Source organism: Giraffa tippelskirchi, chromosome 2 (genome assembly GCF_054371585.1).
Source record: "Giraffa tippelskirchi isolate mGirTip1 chromosome 2, T2T-mGirTip1v1.2.pri, whole genome shotgun sequence".
Taxonomy (NCBI): Eukaryota; Metazoa; Chordata; class Mammalia; order Artiodactyla; family Giraffidae; genus Giraffa; species Giraffa tippelskirchi.
Window position 1 is genome coordinate 49054550 of NC_137276.1, and position 17201 is coordinate 49071750.

The window sequence follows — 17201 nt, forward strand, 5'->3', positions numbered from 1 at the left end:
TGCCAAGCCTCATTCAACAGACTTTTAGCTAAATATGCCTATTCAGGCCTATAAAATAATTACAATAATAATAATAATGACTTCACTATAAATCTAGTAAAATAACCTACCACAGTATAAGTGCTTAACAAATAAAAGTATCACTGATATTTTTCTCCCTGTTACTATACTTTAAATGTAACTTTGGTGTTTCTATTTTAGAAAGATGAATCCTGATTAAATCACTAGCTTTGAAAATCACTTACATACAACATTTTCTTCCAAAGCCTGACTCCCAGCTGATCCTGCACTGGGACCGCTCCAGGAAAGATAAGAGGGATTTTGCACATGACTGAGGTTATGCGCAGGGTCAGTCCTGCTAAAGGCCAGTTTACAGAAGTCTGGGAACTCTCAAGAGGTGGGGGGACAGGGGGTAGGGCACCATTCATTCTAAATCAAAAGTCTGAGTTTAGTCCAAAGAAAGCCACAGAGCATGAGAACAGAATGTGGTTTGGAGAACATGGTGCCTGTCATTCACACTACACTGCATAAGACAAGAGAGTTATAAATATAGAGTTAAAGGCACTTCTCAAAAAGACTGTAGAACAGTGAAAGTTCAAGGAATAGACAGCACAGGAAGAAGCAGCTGTTAGTCACAAAACTGAGAGTGGCATGGGTGATAATGACACTGCAGAACTTCCAAAGGTCTGAGGAGTTAACACCGGACAGCTCCAGAAGGACTAAGGACTGAAGGTAAAGTGAGAATCAGGAGGGTAACAGGCCAATCAAGAAATTGTTAGAACCCCTTTCCACTCACAAGGTCACGTGAATAAAATGCGCCTGTGATGAGTACTTAAGTACAGTACTCGGAAAAGTGGACAGTGTTATCCTTGACAAAGGTACACCCTACCTCCTGGCAGAATTCGTACTCAAATGGTCTCTTGAGGAAAATATCTTCAATTAAGATCCTCTGGACTCTCACAGATTAAATCCGAATAAGAAGAGAAGCTCACAATCAAAATTTACTTAAAATTGCTAATTAAAATACAACTTATGAGATAATTTTATAAAATACAAACAGTTCCAGTTATATACTGCTTACAGAAGACCTATGATGAATAATAACATAAAAAGTTGAAAATAAAAGAATTTAAAGTGTTAAACATTAACCAAAAGAAAATAAGAATAGCTCTAATAGCAAAAAATAGGCCTATTTTATCTGTTAGTCACTGTAAGTGAGAGAAAGTTGAGAAAACATGGTCTTAAAGAACGGAAATCTCAGCTGAGAAATGAAAATTATGAAACAGAACCAAACAGAAATCCTAGAACTGAAAAGAATGAAAACTTAATGGGTGATCTTAACAGTAATTTGGAGACGATGGAAAAGTTAGGAAATCAGAAAACAGACTAATGTAAATTATCCAAGCTGGAAAAAAAAATAACAGACTGTAGAAAAATGAACACTCTCACAAATGTGTGAAATAACATCAAGGAATATAATATATGTATAATTGGAGATCAGAAGGCAAAGAGAGTGATACGGGAGCAGAAAAAGTATTTGAAGGTCCAATAGCTAGAAACCTCCCAAATTTGATTAAAAGACACTGACTTACAAATCCAAGAAACTCAGTGAACTCTATATTCAGTTCAGTTCAGTTGCTCATTTGTGTCCAACTGTTTGTGACCCCATAGACTGCAGCACACCAGGCTTCTCTGTCCATCACCAACTCCCAAAGCTTACTCAAACTCATGTCTATCGAGTCGGTGATGCCATCCAACCATCTCATCTTCTGTCGTTCCCTTTTTCCTCCTGCCTTCAATCTTTCCCAGCATCAGGGTCTTTTCCAATGAGTCAGATCTTAGCATCAGGTGGCCAAAGTATTGCAATTTCAGCTCAGCATCAGTCCTTCCAATGAAGATTCAGGACTGATTTCCCTTTCGGGTGGATTGGTTGGGTCTCCTTGCAGTCCAAGAGACTCTCAAGAGTCTTCTCCAACACCACAGTTCAAAAGCATCAATTCTTCAGCAATCAGCCTTCTTTATACTCCAACTCTCACATACACACATGACCACTGGAAAAACCATAGCTTTGACTAGACAGACCTTTGTTGGCAAAGTAATGTCTCTGCTTTTTAATATGTTGTCTAGGTTAGTCACAGCTTTTCTTCCAAGGAGCAAGCGTCTTTTAATTTCATGGCTTCAGTCACCATCTGCAGTGATTTTGGAGCCCAAGAAAATAAAGTCTGTCCCTGTTTCCATTGTTTCCCCATCTACTTGCCATGAAGTGATGGGACCAGATGCCATGATCTTAGTTTTTTGAATGTTGAGCTTTAAGCCAACTTTTTCACTCTGTTCTTTCACTTTCATCAAGAAGCTCTTTTGTTTTTCTTCAATTTCTGCCATAAGGGTGGTGTCATCTGCATATCTGAGGTTATGATATTTCTCCCAGCAATCTTGATTCCAGCTTGTGCTTCATTCAGCCTAGCATTTCGCATGATGTACTCTGTATGTAAGTTAGATAAGCAGGGTAACAATATACAGCGTTGATGTACTCCTTTCCCGATTTGGAACTAGTTTATTGTTCTATGTCCAGTTCTGACTGTTGCTTCTTGACCTGCATACAGATCTCTCAAGAGGCAGGTCAGGTGGTCTGGTAGTCCCATCTCTTTAAGAATTTTCCACAGTTTGTGGTGATCCACACAGTCAAAGGCTTTGGCACAGACAATAAAACAGAAGTAAGATATTTTTCTGGAACTCTCTTGCTTTTTCAATGACTCAACAGATGTTGGCAATTTGATCTCTGGTTCCTCTGCCTTTTCTAAATGCAGTTTGAACATCTGGAAGTTCATGGTTCATGTACTGTTCAAGTCTGGCTTAGAGGATTTTGAACATTACTTTGTGAGCGTGTGAGATGAGTGCAATTGTGTGGTAGTTTGAACATTCTTTGGCATTGCCTTTCTTTGGGATTGGAATGAAAACTGACCTTTTCCAGTCCTGTGGCCACTGCTGAGTTTTCCAAATTTGCTGGCATATTGAGTGCAGCACTCTCACAGCATCATCGTTCAAGATTTGAAATAGGTCAACTGGAATTCCATCACCTCCACTAGCTTTGTTCCTAGTGATGCTTTCTAAGGCCCACCTGATTTCACATTCCAGGATGTCTGGGTGAGTGATCACACCATCATGGTTATCTGGGTCATGAAGATCTTTTTTGTATAGACTTCTGTATATTCTTGCCACCTCTTCTTAATATCTTCTGCTTCTGTTAGGTCTATACCATTTCTGTCCTTTATTGAGCCCATCTTTGCATGAAATGTTCCCTTGGAATCTCTAATTTTCTTGAAGAGATCTCTAGTCTTTTCCATTCTATTGTCTTCCTCTATTTCTTTGCATTGATCACTGAGGAAGGCTTTCTTATCTCTCCTTGCTATTCTCTGCAGAACTCTTCTATTGTTTGCTCTTCTTTGGAATTCTTTGGATCAGTGGAGAAATAACTCCAGAAAGAAAGAAGAGATGAGTCAAAGCAAAAACAGCACCCAGTTGTGGATATGTCTGGTGATGGAAGTAAAGTCCAATGCTGTAAACAGCAATATTGCATAGGAACCTGGAATGTTAGGTCCATGAACAAGGCAAATTGGAAGAGGTCAAACAGGAGATGGCAAGCGTGAATGTCAACATTTTAGAAATCAGTGAACTAAAATGGACTGGAATGGGTGAATTTAGATGACCATTATAGCTACTATTGTAGGCAAGAATCCCTTAGAAGAAATGGAGTAGCCATCATAGTCACAAAAGAGTCAGAAATGCAGTACTTGGATGCAATCTCAAAAATGACAGAATGATCTCTGTTTGTTTCCAGGGAAACCATTCAACATCACAGTAATCCAAGTCTATGCCCTGACCAGTAATGCTGAAGAAGCTGAAGTTGAATGGTTTGATGCAGACCTACAAGACCTTCTAGAAGTAACACCCAAAAAAGATGTCCTTTTCATTACAGGGGACTAGAATGCAAAAGTTTGAAGTTAAGAGATACCTGGAGTAATAGGCAAATTTGGCCTTGGAGTACAAAACAAACTCAGGGCAAAGGCTAACAGAGTTATGCCAAGAGAATGCACTGGTTATAGCAAACATCCTCTTCCAACAACACAAGAGAAGACTCTACACATGGACATCACCAGATGGTCAATACCAATATCAAACTGATTATATTCTTTGCAGCCAAAGATGGAGAAGCTCTATACAGTCAGTAAAAACAAGACCGGGAGCTGACTGTGGCTCAGATCATGAATTCCTTATGGCCAAATTCAGACTTAAATTGAAGAAAGTAGGGAAAACCACTAGACTATTCAGGTATGATCTATATCAAATCCCTTACAATTATACAGTGGAAGTGGCAGATTCAAGGGATTAGGTCTGATAGACAGAGTGTCTGAAGAACCATGGACAGAAATTCATGACATTGTACAGGAGGCAGTGAACAAGACCATCCCCAAGAAAAAGAGATGCAAAAAGGCAAAATGGTTGTCAAGGAGGCCTTATAAATAGCTGAGAATAGAAGAGAAGCAAAAGGCAAAGGAGAAAAGGAAAGAACCCTACATAGGATCAATATAAACAGAACTGTATCTGAGCATCATAAACTGAGGGAAACCAAAAATAAAGAGAAAAATCTTGAAAGCACCTAGAAAGAAATAATAACAATGACAACAATAACAGTAACTACAGTATGAATTAACACTTGCTATCAGAAAAAAGAAGCCAAAAAGCAACGAAATGACATCCATAATGCTGAAAGAATTCCATATGCAGCAAAAATATCCTTCAAAAATCAAGCAAAATAAAGAAGTCCAGGTGAGCAAAAACTAAGGAAATTTATTCCCAGCAAATGATACCTGATAAAGACTAGAGTCTACAAAAAGAAAAGAAGGGTACCAGAGATGGAAATATGTGGATTAACAAAGAACTATCTCTCATTTTCTCCTCTTAATGCAGCAAGTGCAACATGGACACTTACAATGCAGATTTATGTAAAATATATGAAAACAACAGTAAGGTGAATGTGACAAGAATGGGATTATATTGTTGCAAAGTTAATGGTAAAACATTAACTCAGAGAGTAGGACAGATTGCAATAAGTTGAGGATGAATGCTACAATTGCAAATGCAACCACTAAAAAAAAGTTATTAAATGGAATATCAAAAACAATCAATAGAGTAAGGGAGTAAGAGTAACAAAAAAGGGAGGGGAAAAAAAAAAAAGATCTAAACCTGACTTTATTCAGTTCTCACTGTGCACAGTTATCTTCTACAAAGTTGGCATGAACATGGAATTAGTGAACACAGAACCATTGCTCCTATGGGAAATACAAGGTTGGGTTCCAGGGAGTCTCTGGTCACAACACTTCAGTCAACCATCAATACATAAGCTTGTCTTAGTTTGCTTGTGTTTGAAGACACCTTATTTAGCAAATACGTTTTGTCCATTCACTAACACTGAACTCATGATCAACAGTATTTTAACTCCTGCCTGAGGAAGTCTACCTAATAACAAGCCTATTTTCTCTGTAAGGCACATTACAGTCTTCTTTACTTAGGAACACTAGGCAGCACCTCAGCACTATGCTTAGGGGCAATTTTAAATAATGAACTCATAAGAAAAAAAACACACACACACACAAATGTGAAGAACATGGTAATGAATAGATCACAAAAAGGACATATGTTTACAGTATGAGAAATGAAACAAGAAGGTAGAGTATGACTTGTTCAACATCAGTTGAGAGCCTGAATACTAGATGACTCAAAAATTTCACTGCTTTGTGCATGTTGGTGAATGATGCTGAGAGCACTGTCAGTACTGATTTGGGGATCAGAATTAAATTTTAGTGAGTAGGTTTATAGATTCTATTCTGTATTTGCAGATATAGAATACATGAATAAAGAAAATCAACTGTGTATCAGTAAGAACATTAAATATAAAGGGACCAAATATTCCAATTAAAAGGTAGAGACTGTCAGAATGGGGATAAAGAAAAACAAAAACCAAAAAATCAAGACCCAACCATATCTTTCACAAGATATGCAAAGAGATAGACTTTGAGTTTAAAAATACAGGTCTAAAGTAGAGAGAATGGAAAAAGAGAAACACAACTTTCCACAACTGACACATGCTGAAATGTTAAAAATCTGAATAGCAATATATCTGTTAAATAAATTAACTGGTTATTCTACCCTTCTGCAAAAAGAAAAATCAAAGTTCAAATGGTTTCACTAGTGAATCCTATCAAACAATAAGGAAGAGAATAATTCCCACCTCATTTACATGCTTTGCATAAAACTGTCAGAAAAATCTAAACAAGAAAATTCTAAAAAAAAAAAAAAACAAAACTACAAATCATGAACATAGTTCATGAACCCAGATGAAAACATCCTTAGCAAACTATTGGAAAAATCAGCAACTTATAAAAACAGTAACATATCATGACCAAGTGGAGTTTATCCCAGGAACACAAAGTTACATTAATATCTGAAAGTCAGTATCATGTCATCACAATTAAGAATAACAAATGCAACAAAAGCACTTGACAAAAATCAACATCCATTCTGAGTTTTTAAAAAAAAAAACCTCAGCACACTTAGAAACAGAGAAATTTCCTTAATCATATAAACCTACTGCAAATAAAACACTTAATAGTAAAATTCTGAGGCCCTTTCCACTTGATTGGCAATAAGGGAAGGATGCCCACTCTTACCACTTCTGTTCAACAACAGATAGAAGGTCCTAGCCAGTATAATATGGCAAGAAAAGAAATATAAGGACTAAAAATTGGAAAAGACGGTATAAAACTGTTTCTTTTCACAGAGTACATAATTACTAACAAAGAAATTTCTAGGAAATCTAAATTAGTCTAGCCAGATTAATCTAAGTCAATTTAGCAAGCAGGATGCAAGGTCATTCCACAAAATCCAAATACATTTCTACAGACTAACAACAAAATGAAAATGAAATTTTAAAATTTTATCTTAATGTTAAAGAGCAGATTAATTATGAATCATCTTTACAAAATACATGCGTGTCTCATATACTGAAAACTAAAAAACACTGATAAGAGAAATTAAATATCTAAGGGTATGGAGACATACGCCTTGTTTGTAATTTGGAAAATTCATTACTGTAAAGATGTTGATTCTGCCCAGAATTCTGTTCATATTCCAAATAGATGTTTTTGCAGAAATTGGCCATTTGATTCTAAAACATACAGGAAAACGTGAAGGACGTAAAAGACCCAAAACAATCTTAAAAAAGAGTAAGTTGAAGGACTTATACTTCAAGACTTATTGTAAAGCCACAGTAATCATCAAAGCATGGTCCTGGTCTAACAACAGGCAAATTGATCAAAACAGAGAGTCCAGGAATAGACTCACGCTGACATGGTCACCCGATTTTCATAAGAGGCACAAAAGCAATTTAACAGAAATGGAAACCCTTTTCAACAAACGTGCTGAAACAATTGGATGTTCATATAGAAAAAAATGATCAACTTTAACCCTTATCTGACATCATAAACCAAAAATAATTTGAGATGGATCCAAAATCTTTTTTACATTTTTGATGCATTTACTTTGAAGAATAAAATAGTCTTCTGATGTCAAAATTTATAAAGTAAGTTTCATGCTCTGAATTTTACGCTTCCCTGGTGGCTCAGAGGGTAAAGTGTCTGCTTGCAATGCGGGAGACCTGGGTTCGATCCCTCGGTCGGGAAGATCCCCTGGAGAAGGAAATGGCAACCCATCCCAGTACTCTTGTCTGGAAAATCCCATGGACAGAGAAGCCTGGTAGGCTACAATCCATGGGGTCACAAAGAGTCGGACACGACTGAGCAACTTCACTTCACTTTTCTAAGTCAGTTTCAAAGTATCAGGTTTTATGAGACAGTAAACTTCAAAAGTTTTAGTTCAGTATACACAGCAATTCTTTTTCCCTTCTAGTCTTACTGAGGTATAATTAACATACGGCACTGTGTAAATTTCATACTGTTCATGGGGTTCTAAGATCCAACCAGTCCATCCTAAAGGAGATCAGTCCTGGGTATTCATTGGAAGGACTGATGTTGAAGCTGAAACTCCAACACTTTGGCCACCTCATGCGAAGAGTTGACTCATTGGAAAAGACCCTAATGCTGGGAAGGATTAGGGGCAGGAGGAGAAGGGGACGACAGAGGATGAGATGGTTGGATGGCATCACCAACTCGATGGACATAGGTTTGGGTAAACTCCGGGAGTTGGTGATGGACAGGGAGACCTGGCGTGCTGCGATTCATGGGGTTGCAAAGTGTCAGACGGAGAGGGCAATGGCACCCCACTCCAGTACTCTTGCCTGGGAAACCCCATGGATGGAGGAGCCTGGTGGGCTGTAGCCCATGGGGTCGTGAAGAGTCGGACACGACTGACGCGACTTAGCAGCAGCAAAGAGTTGGACACGACTGAGCAACTGAACTGAACTGAACTGTGTAAATTTAAGGTATACAGCATAATGATTTGATCTACATCATGAAACATTACCACAATAAGCTTAGTGGACATACACCATCTCACATAGATACAATATTAAAGAAAGAAAAAATACGTTTCCTCCCTTGATGAGAACTCTTAGGACTTACTCCCTTAACAACTTTCATATATAACATATAGGAGTGTTAATTGTATTCATCATGTTGTACATGACATCCCTAAGTATCTTTTACATGAGTGTCTGTACCTTTCAACTACCATCATCCAATTTCTCTCTCCACCTCCCATCTCGCCTCTGATAACAACAAATCTCTTCTCTTTTTCTATTAGTTTGTTTGTTGTTGAAGTATAACTGACCTAAAACACTGTTGGTTCCTGGTACACAACACAGTGATTCAATATTTCTATACATTTCAAAATGATCACCATGATAAACATGTTATCATGTCACTATACAAAGATATTATATATAATTACTGATTATATTACCCATACTGTGTATTTCATACCTATGAATCATTTATTTTGTAACTGAAAGTTTGTATCTCTTAATTTTAACCTAAACCAAAACTATGAAACTCCTAGAAATAAACACAGGAGAATATCTTTATACCTTGTGTATAAACAAGATGCAAAAGCATATGACAAATTCAACATAAGGAGGGGCACCAGAATGTCTTAATTAACATTGGGCAGTATGGCACCCTACTCCAGTACTCTTGCCTGGAAAATCCCATGGACGGAGGAGCCTGGTAGGCTGCAGTCCATGGGGTTGCTAAGAGTCGGACACGACTGAGCGACTTCACTTCCACTTTTCACTTTCATGCACTGGAGAAGGAAATGGCAACCCACTCCAGTGTTCTTGCCTGGAGAATCCCAGGGACGGCGGAGCCTGGTGGGCTGCCATCTATGGGGTCGCACAGAGTCGGACACGACTGAAGTGACTTAGCAGCAGCAGCAGCAGTATCAATACGAGCTAACAGTTTTTAAAATATATAACTAAAAACCGCAAATGTATATGTGCATGTGTATGTGTATCTGCTGCTGCTGCTGCTAAGTCGTTTCAATGGTGTCCGATTCTGTGCGACCCCATAGATGGCAGCCCACCAGGCTCCCCCGTCCCTGGGATTCTCCAGGCAAGAACACTGGAGTGGGTTGCCATTTCCTTCTCCAAGTATGTGTATCTACATACCTACAAACATACCCTAGCTCTGTCCACAAAACAGGAGTAGAAGTAATGACGCTAGTTGCATGCACCATGCACCTGGATCTTGTTTCCCACTAATAGGAACAAGGCTCCCTGAAGAAAAGCTGATTTGAAGGCTGAGGCACACAAAATGGGCCCAGAGTAGCTTGTTGCACCAGAAAGCAAAAAATGTTCAAATTATGGAGATACATAAAATAATCTGTGTAGTGAATTATAGGTCATTAAATAATAAAGTGCTATGTCACTAAGTTGCGTCTGACTCTTTGTGACCTCATGGACTGTAGCCCATCAGGATCCTCTGTCCATGAGGATTCTCCAGGTAAGAATACTGGAATGGACTGCCATGCCCTCCTCCAGGGGATCTTCCCAACCCAAGGATCGAACTCACGTCTCCTGCTTTGCAGGCAGATTCTTTACCATCTGAGCCACCAGGCAAGCCCCAAATAAGAACAGATCTACGAATAATTCAAACAGATAAATAAACAGGGGCGAAGCTCTTCTTTGCAGCAGAATACCAACTAATAAATACAGAAGTGAAGTCGCTCAGCCGTGTCCGACTCTTTGCAACCCCATGGACTGTAGCCCACCAGTCTCCTCCATCCATGGAATTTTCTAGGCAAGAGTACTGGAGTGGGTTGCCATTTCCTTCTCCAAATAAATACAGAAGGAAGTATGTATTTCATCACTGGACGCTAAAATCATCACTGGACGCGAAAACATGTGGGTGAATGTTCAAAGAGGAATAGGATTCCCTGGTGGCTCAGTCGGTAAAGAATCTGCCTGTAATACATGAGACCAGGGTTTGATCCCTGGGTCGGGAAGACCCTCTGGAGAAGGGAATGGCTACCCACTCCAGTGTTCTTGCCTGGAGAATTCCATGGACAGAGGAGCCTGGCAGGCTACAGTCCACAGAGTAGCAAAGAGTCAGACACCACTGAGGGACTAACACTTTCACTTTTCAATACTTAATAACGTCAATGGAAAAATCTGTATCTTGGCAGTAAAGAAATATGGAAAACAGTGACTTAATCAAGTGTCCAATGTCATCATCAATATTGGAACAAACTAGCACTGGAGGCTCCAAACGTCTTGTGCTGAGAACAATAAAATCACTTTCAGGTAATTCTATCTACAATGTATACCCTGAATCTAACGAGGAGGAAACTTCAGAGAAACACAAATTGGGAAACATTCTAGAGAGGGAAAAAAAAAGAAAAAAACTGGTCCATAGTCTTCAAAAATGTCAAATGTCAAGAGTGAAAAATTCAGGTTAAGGATTTATTCCAAATCAAAAGAGACTAAAGAAACATGACAATCAAATTCAGTATCATTCTGGATTGCACACTGAACAGAGAACACAAGAGCAATAAAGGACATTTTAGGGACAACTGCTGAAAATGCAATATGAAGTCTGAATTCGATAACAGTACTGTATCAATTATTAAATTTTTATGTGGTCATATAAGAGATTGTCCCAGGTCTTAAGAAATACACAACTTAGACTCAAATGAATCAGAAAAAATGCATTTACATATATGCATAGAGAGAGTGATAAAGCTAATGGGGTAAATTCTGCTGCTGCTGCTAAGTCGCTTCAGTCTTGTCCAACTCTGTGCGACCCCACAGACGGCAGCCCACCAGGCTCCCCCGTCCCTGGGATTCTCCAGGCAAGAACACTGATAAAGCTAATGGGGTAAATCCTAACAATCGGTAAATTTTAGTAAAGAATATGTGGTAGTTCTTCACAGTCTTACACTTTTTCTCTAAACCTGAAATCGTATCAAAATTAAAAGTCACACATTAAGCAAAAGGCACAACTGTAAAATTGGAAAAGTGTCTGGATAAACACGAAGGACAAATGATCGCTTCCCTCAATATATAAACAAATTGTATAAAGGAATCAGAAAAAAGCAGTAACACCCCCAAAAGATTAATGGGAAAAAACATGTGCAGCCAATTCACAAAAGGAACTAATGTACTTTTAAAGGAAAAACAATAACAAATAGCCAACTTCACTAATAATTTAAACAGGCAAAGGAAGATAACAATGAGATGTTTTCCATCTGTTAAATAGGTTATTTTCTTTTTTAAAACACACAACATTGGCAAGAATATCCTAAAATGGCCACTCAACGTCCTGCTTGTGGGAATGTTAATTAGAAACTTTCAGCAATGCACTTCAGCACTATATTCTAAGAATCTTAAAAATATCCATACCACTTTACCCAGTTCATGACACTATCCTAAGGAAATCATCTGAAATGTGGATTCAAGTGTATGCCCGAAGTTACTCATCAAAGGATATTTCCAGTAGCAAAGTTCTTTAAAATAAGCTGAATGTTAAGCAACAGGGAAGTGGTTAAATAAACTGAGATAGAATCATAAAATGCAATGTGCAGTCCTTAAGAGGTACTAAAAATGGGAAATGTCATGCAACAAATGTCAAGAGAATAAAGCTTATAAAAACGGGCATTCAGGATGACTCCAATTAGGTAAAAAACAATCAGTAGTACCCAGAAAAAAGTACTAATAATGAACATTGATTGTCTGAAAATTAATAAAACAAGGACTACAAACACTTGTTCTAGTCTCAAGTTTATCTATCTTGCCCACCCCTTACCACCTGCCCCTACCCAAGATAGAGCCACCAGTCCTTCCAAGGTGGTACATTTGCAATTACCTGTTTCTTGCTCCCTCTCAGCACTCTGAGCATTTCTTGAGGGCATGGGACCATCCCCAGTTGCACTCATTAAACATCTGCTACTTAATATTTACAAATTCTCCCACCTCATTTCATGCACATTAAAAAAAAAACTGGCTCCATCCAGCTACTGAAGTCACCTCAAAAATGAAATCTAAATTGAATATGGAAGTTCACCAAGACGCAGCTTCTCTTTGCTTTGCTTCTTTCAAATAAAACCATTAAGGAGAAAAGAGCTTTCTTTCAACACTCCAGACTCCCAAGGCAGGCTTCAGGAAACATACAGACACTTACCTAATTAGTGCTGTGTGCCAGGACCACCAGTGTCATTGTCATCTCAGGCTCGCATCAAAGGACATTTGTTTTTAAGTCTAATCATTAGCCGCCACCAAAAAAGCACACCCATCTGCATGTTGCAGTGCTCAGCCACTACCCAGGGCCACACCTGACTCCAGCCCCACCCTATTCCCCACCGAATCCACCTTCCACTTGGCAGCTTTCCAGCTAATTAGATGAGCAGAGCACAGTGAGGAGGAAGAGGCTGTAAGCAAGGTTGGCAACATGGAGAAACCAGATGGGAGGAGAATGACCACAACTGTGGCACAGGGCTGCCTGAGAGGTATTCATAAGTCAGTGACCTCCAACTGAGGTGACTTTTGCCACTCGGGGGACTTTTGGCAAAGTCCTGGAGATATTTTTGGTTGCCCTATCTCTCGGGATGTTACTGGCATCTAGTGTGAAGAGGCCAAGAAAGCTGCTCACCATTCTAAAATGAGCCAGACAGTCCCCACAGCAAAATCTCCATACCCAAATGCCAGCAGTGCTAAGGTTGAGAAACCTGCTGTAAACTGATTTATCCACCAATACAGCAGATCTAAACCCAACTCAGCAGGAACAGGACACACAGTGGGTAAAGGAGATTTGAGGCATTTTAGGAAATGTAAATACACACACACATGCACACAAAGTCTCCTCAGCCAGATGCTTAAGGCAGAGTGAGAGAGTTGTTCCCTTGGACCAAATTTCTACTGCAGGAGTTGGGAACAAGAACACTATAATTTAATAAAAGTAATAAGAATACCTCTTCTTCCTCAAGGGCTTGCTCTGCCACACGTCACATATTTCTTCAAAGACTGCCTCATAGCAGAAACTGTAAGAAGATAATATTATCAAAATTGCCCAGACTGGTAAACATCTCCAGAGAAGTTGGCAATGCACCCACATAGTTGATGACAAATTTAGCTGCCTATCTCAAGGACCTAAGAACCCAAACTCACACTTTCCAGCTTAGCTTAAAAGTGACAAATATTCAAAGATCATTCAAAGAGAAGAAAATAATAGTGCTCTTTTCCCCACACAAATCATCAAAACTACATAAGACTTAAGAGAAGCAACATCTTCAAAACTGAGAACAAAAAGTATTTAGTCTGCACTTCAACAACAACAAAAACCTACAGATAAAAAGGAATTTAGTATATAAAAGGCCATTATTATAATTCAGTTAAGGTCAGTGCTCTCTGTGGCACACTATAGTATCTTTTTTCTTGATTATTTTAACAATTTTATCATGTCATGACTTCCACCCATGGGAGGCCAGAAGGTTAGAGAAGTCATCCAGCACCATCCCTGGCTGAGACTTAAATAATTTTGACCTGACTCTGATACATCATTTGCCAGTCTGACCTTGACTTTCATCCCTGTAGGGTTACGAAGCGTCCAGCACTTATGGTGGCCCGTTTCAATGCTGGACAGGAGTATTAATAAGTGTTAGAAGTGTGTCCATTACCCTGAGACAAGAGCAGTCCTCCTTCCATCCACAGGCATTAGTTTTGCCCTCAATCAGAATTGCGAGAAACAAACTTAATTACTTTCAACACATTAGTACTTAAAAGTTTCTGTAAAATTATCTTGTCCTCCTCACCCCAAACCCTTTTCTTCTCCAGGCTGTAAAATGCACTCTCCTCATGAACTCAATTATGATTCACTGAGGTAAAAAAAAAAAACAAAAAAACCCCAGAATGGAAGAAATAGAAGGAATATTAAAGATCAACCAGTTCAAACTCAATCTTACTTTTACAAATGAGTAAAATAAGATAGAAAAGGATGAAGCAAGGCTGCTTGCCAAAAGTCAAGCAGCTACACAGGAAAGCTTGGAGTGGAACTCAGGTTTCCTGACTCTTAAGTCTGATCTCCGCAGAACTGTATCAAGTTGTATTAGATGCTCTTACTAATAGAATGGACATTTTTTAAAGTTTTATGACAAAATAGAAAAATATTTTCAGTTTGCACAGGTTCAAAACAACTCACAGTATCACGATCACCTTATGAACTAGTGTAATTGTGATCATTCACACTTTATGGATGAGGAAACCCAGCTCCAAGGTCACCAGTAAGCACTGAAGCTGGCTCTAGAAGCCACATCCTTAAACCATTAGGCAACATGGGTAAGCACTAGAACGTCCCTAACACCATCACAACTGAATTAACTTAAGACTTCCAGTGATTCTTTAAAATGTTAACGCTTTGATACAATCTAATATAAAAGATAGCATTCCTGAGAAAATATTTACATTATTTTTTAACAAATCAAGATAAATTTAAAGATTTACAGTTTATAGCCTCCTGGCATAAAATAAAAGGTCATTTTAACTTAAAAAATTAGGTTATAGTATTACAGTATCGTCTTCTACATCAACTACCCTAAAGAAATTCACCAAGAAGCAAACTAATCTTTTGGGGAGTATCACAGAAGGAACTCATTTATCACAGGGAGCTTTTTGAGAAACCCTATGCAAGCAAAGCTTCACGCTCTCAATTATTTCCCAAAGGCTCTTCCACATAAGATGTGTGCCATGAATAATATATAAGCACTAAGCAAATAATATATTCAATCTGCCTAATTCACACAAATGTAATAAAATATTAAGAAGTAATAAAGGTGTGGACTGAATACTTAGGTTATGTTCCTTTTCCATCAAGACCCTATTAAAATAATAAAAGGTTTTTCTTAAAAAGAAGCTTATACTTCTCAGAAGTTAGAGTAAATGTACTTTTCCAATAAGGACAAGTAAAGACTCTGCATATTTTATATAAAACAAATAGAAGACTTTCAAAGGCAGAAAGAAGGCGGCAGACTAGCTAGGGATCTCAGGATTCAAGGAATGACATCTTGTTAAGTTTCCTGAGTTTTCTTTTTGCCTCATATAATCCAAAGTTGGAGCCAAAGAATTGGCAAATCCAGAAACATCAAGGAGTGAACAAAAGCTCCAAGAAAAGCTTGCTCTTTCTAACCAGAGGAGTAGGAAAGAGTCAACCTAGAAAGAAAAAAAAAAAGATAATCACCCTACTCCAGACAAATCTGTACTCATATTTTGCTGCGCTCAGTCACTTCAGTCATATTCGACTCGGCGATCCTGCGGACTGTAGCCCACCAGGCTCCTCTGTCCATGGATTTTCTGGCCAAAATACTGGAGTGAGTTGCCATGCCCTCTTCCAGGGGATCTTCCTGACCCAGGGATCAAACGTGTGTCTCCTGTGTCTCCTGCATGACAGGTAGATTCTTTACCACTGAGCCACAACACCACAGGAAAAAACCTGTCGTCACATCCCTACCCATGCCAGCAAAAACCAAGGGTAGATCAGACATCTTCTCTCACCAAGATGTAACCAAGCATCCCAACATCCTCATCAGGGTGGTGTCAAGAGGAGGTTGGGTAAGTAGCTGGAACTTTCTTCCTTACCACTACTGTGTCTTGGTTTAAAAAAAAAAAAAAAAGAGGCTCAGCAAAGAAATAAAGAAGCAAAGATATAAAAAAGACCCACAAGGAAATTTCAGAACTGAAAAATACAATTACCAAAATTCAAAAACCAAGAGATGGGTTCAGCAGAATGGTGTAGACAGAAAAAAGCAGTAACCCAGAAGATAGACAAATAGAAACTACCCAATCTGAATGACAAAGAGAAAAACAGACTGCAAAAGAAAAATGAACAGAGCCTCAGGGACCTGTGGGTCTATAACTCAAGAGTTAACATTCATGTCATTGGAGAGAACTGAGATGAAAAGTACTTGAAATAATGGCTGAAAATATCCAAATTTGGTAAAAGATATATTTACAGACTCAAGATTCTGAGCAAACAGGATAAACTCAAAGAAATTCTCAGTAAGACATGTAAACAGTTAAACTTCTGAACACTAAAGGAAAAAAAATCTTGAAAGCAATGAGACAGAAATAACACCTTACCTATACGGGAAAAAATATTTAAATGGCAGCATATATTTCATCAGAATACAGAGAGGTCAGAAAGACACAACAGCTTTCAAGTACTGAAAGAAAAGAATTATCAACTCAGAGCCCAATATCCAATAAAAAATATCCTTCAAAGAGGAAGGGGAAATCAAGACACTTGAGATAAAAGTAAACTAAGAGACAGTGTCACCAGCAGATGTACCCTCAAAGGATGAAACTGCTAAAGGAAGTTCTCTGAACAGAAAGAAAAATCCTTAAGGTATTAGCAAACAGAATTCAGTAAATACAAAAAGAATTATAAACCATGACCAAGTGAGGCTTATCCCAAGGATATAAGATTCTTTTTCAATTTTTGAAAATTAATCAGGAGAAGGGATAAATTGGGAGATTGGGGCTGACATATATACACTACAACACATAAAATATGTAACAAATAAGGACCTACTATATATCACACAGAACTGTACTCAACACTCTGTAATGACCTATTGAGGAAATCTTTAAAAAGACTGGATATATGTTATATGCTATATAACTGATTCACTTTGCTGTACAAAGT

General features: G+C 38.4%; 1 protein-coding gene across 23 annotated transcripts in view; it reads right to left on the bottom strand.

Annotated features, from left to right (window-relative positions):
* MARCHF8 (membrane associated ring-CH-type finger 8) overlaps positions 1-17201 on the bottom strand; it is a 105668-nt gene that overhangs the window by 73545 nt on the left and 14922 nt on the right. For 4 of the 23 annotated variants that reach the window (XM_081560757.1, XM_081560873.1, XM_081560866.1 and 1 more), the window contains exon 2: positions 13477-13545. The exons of the other annotated variants lie outside the window; for them this stretch is intronic. The gene's annotated coding sequence lies outside the window, so the exon portion shown is untranslated. The remainder of the gene's footprint in view (positions 1-13476; positions 13546-17201) is intronic. 23 annotated transcript variants of the gene reach the window in all.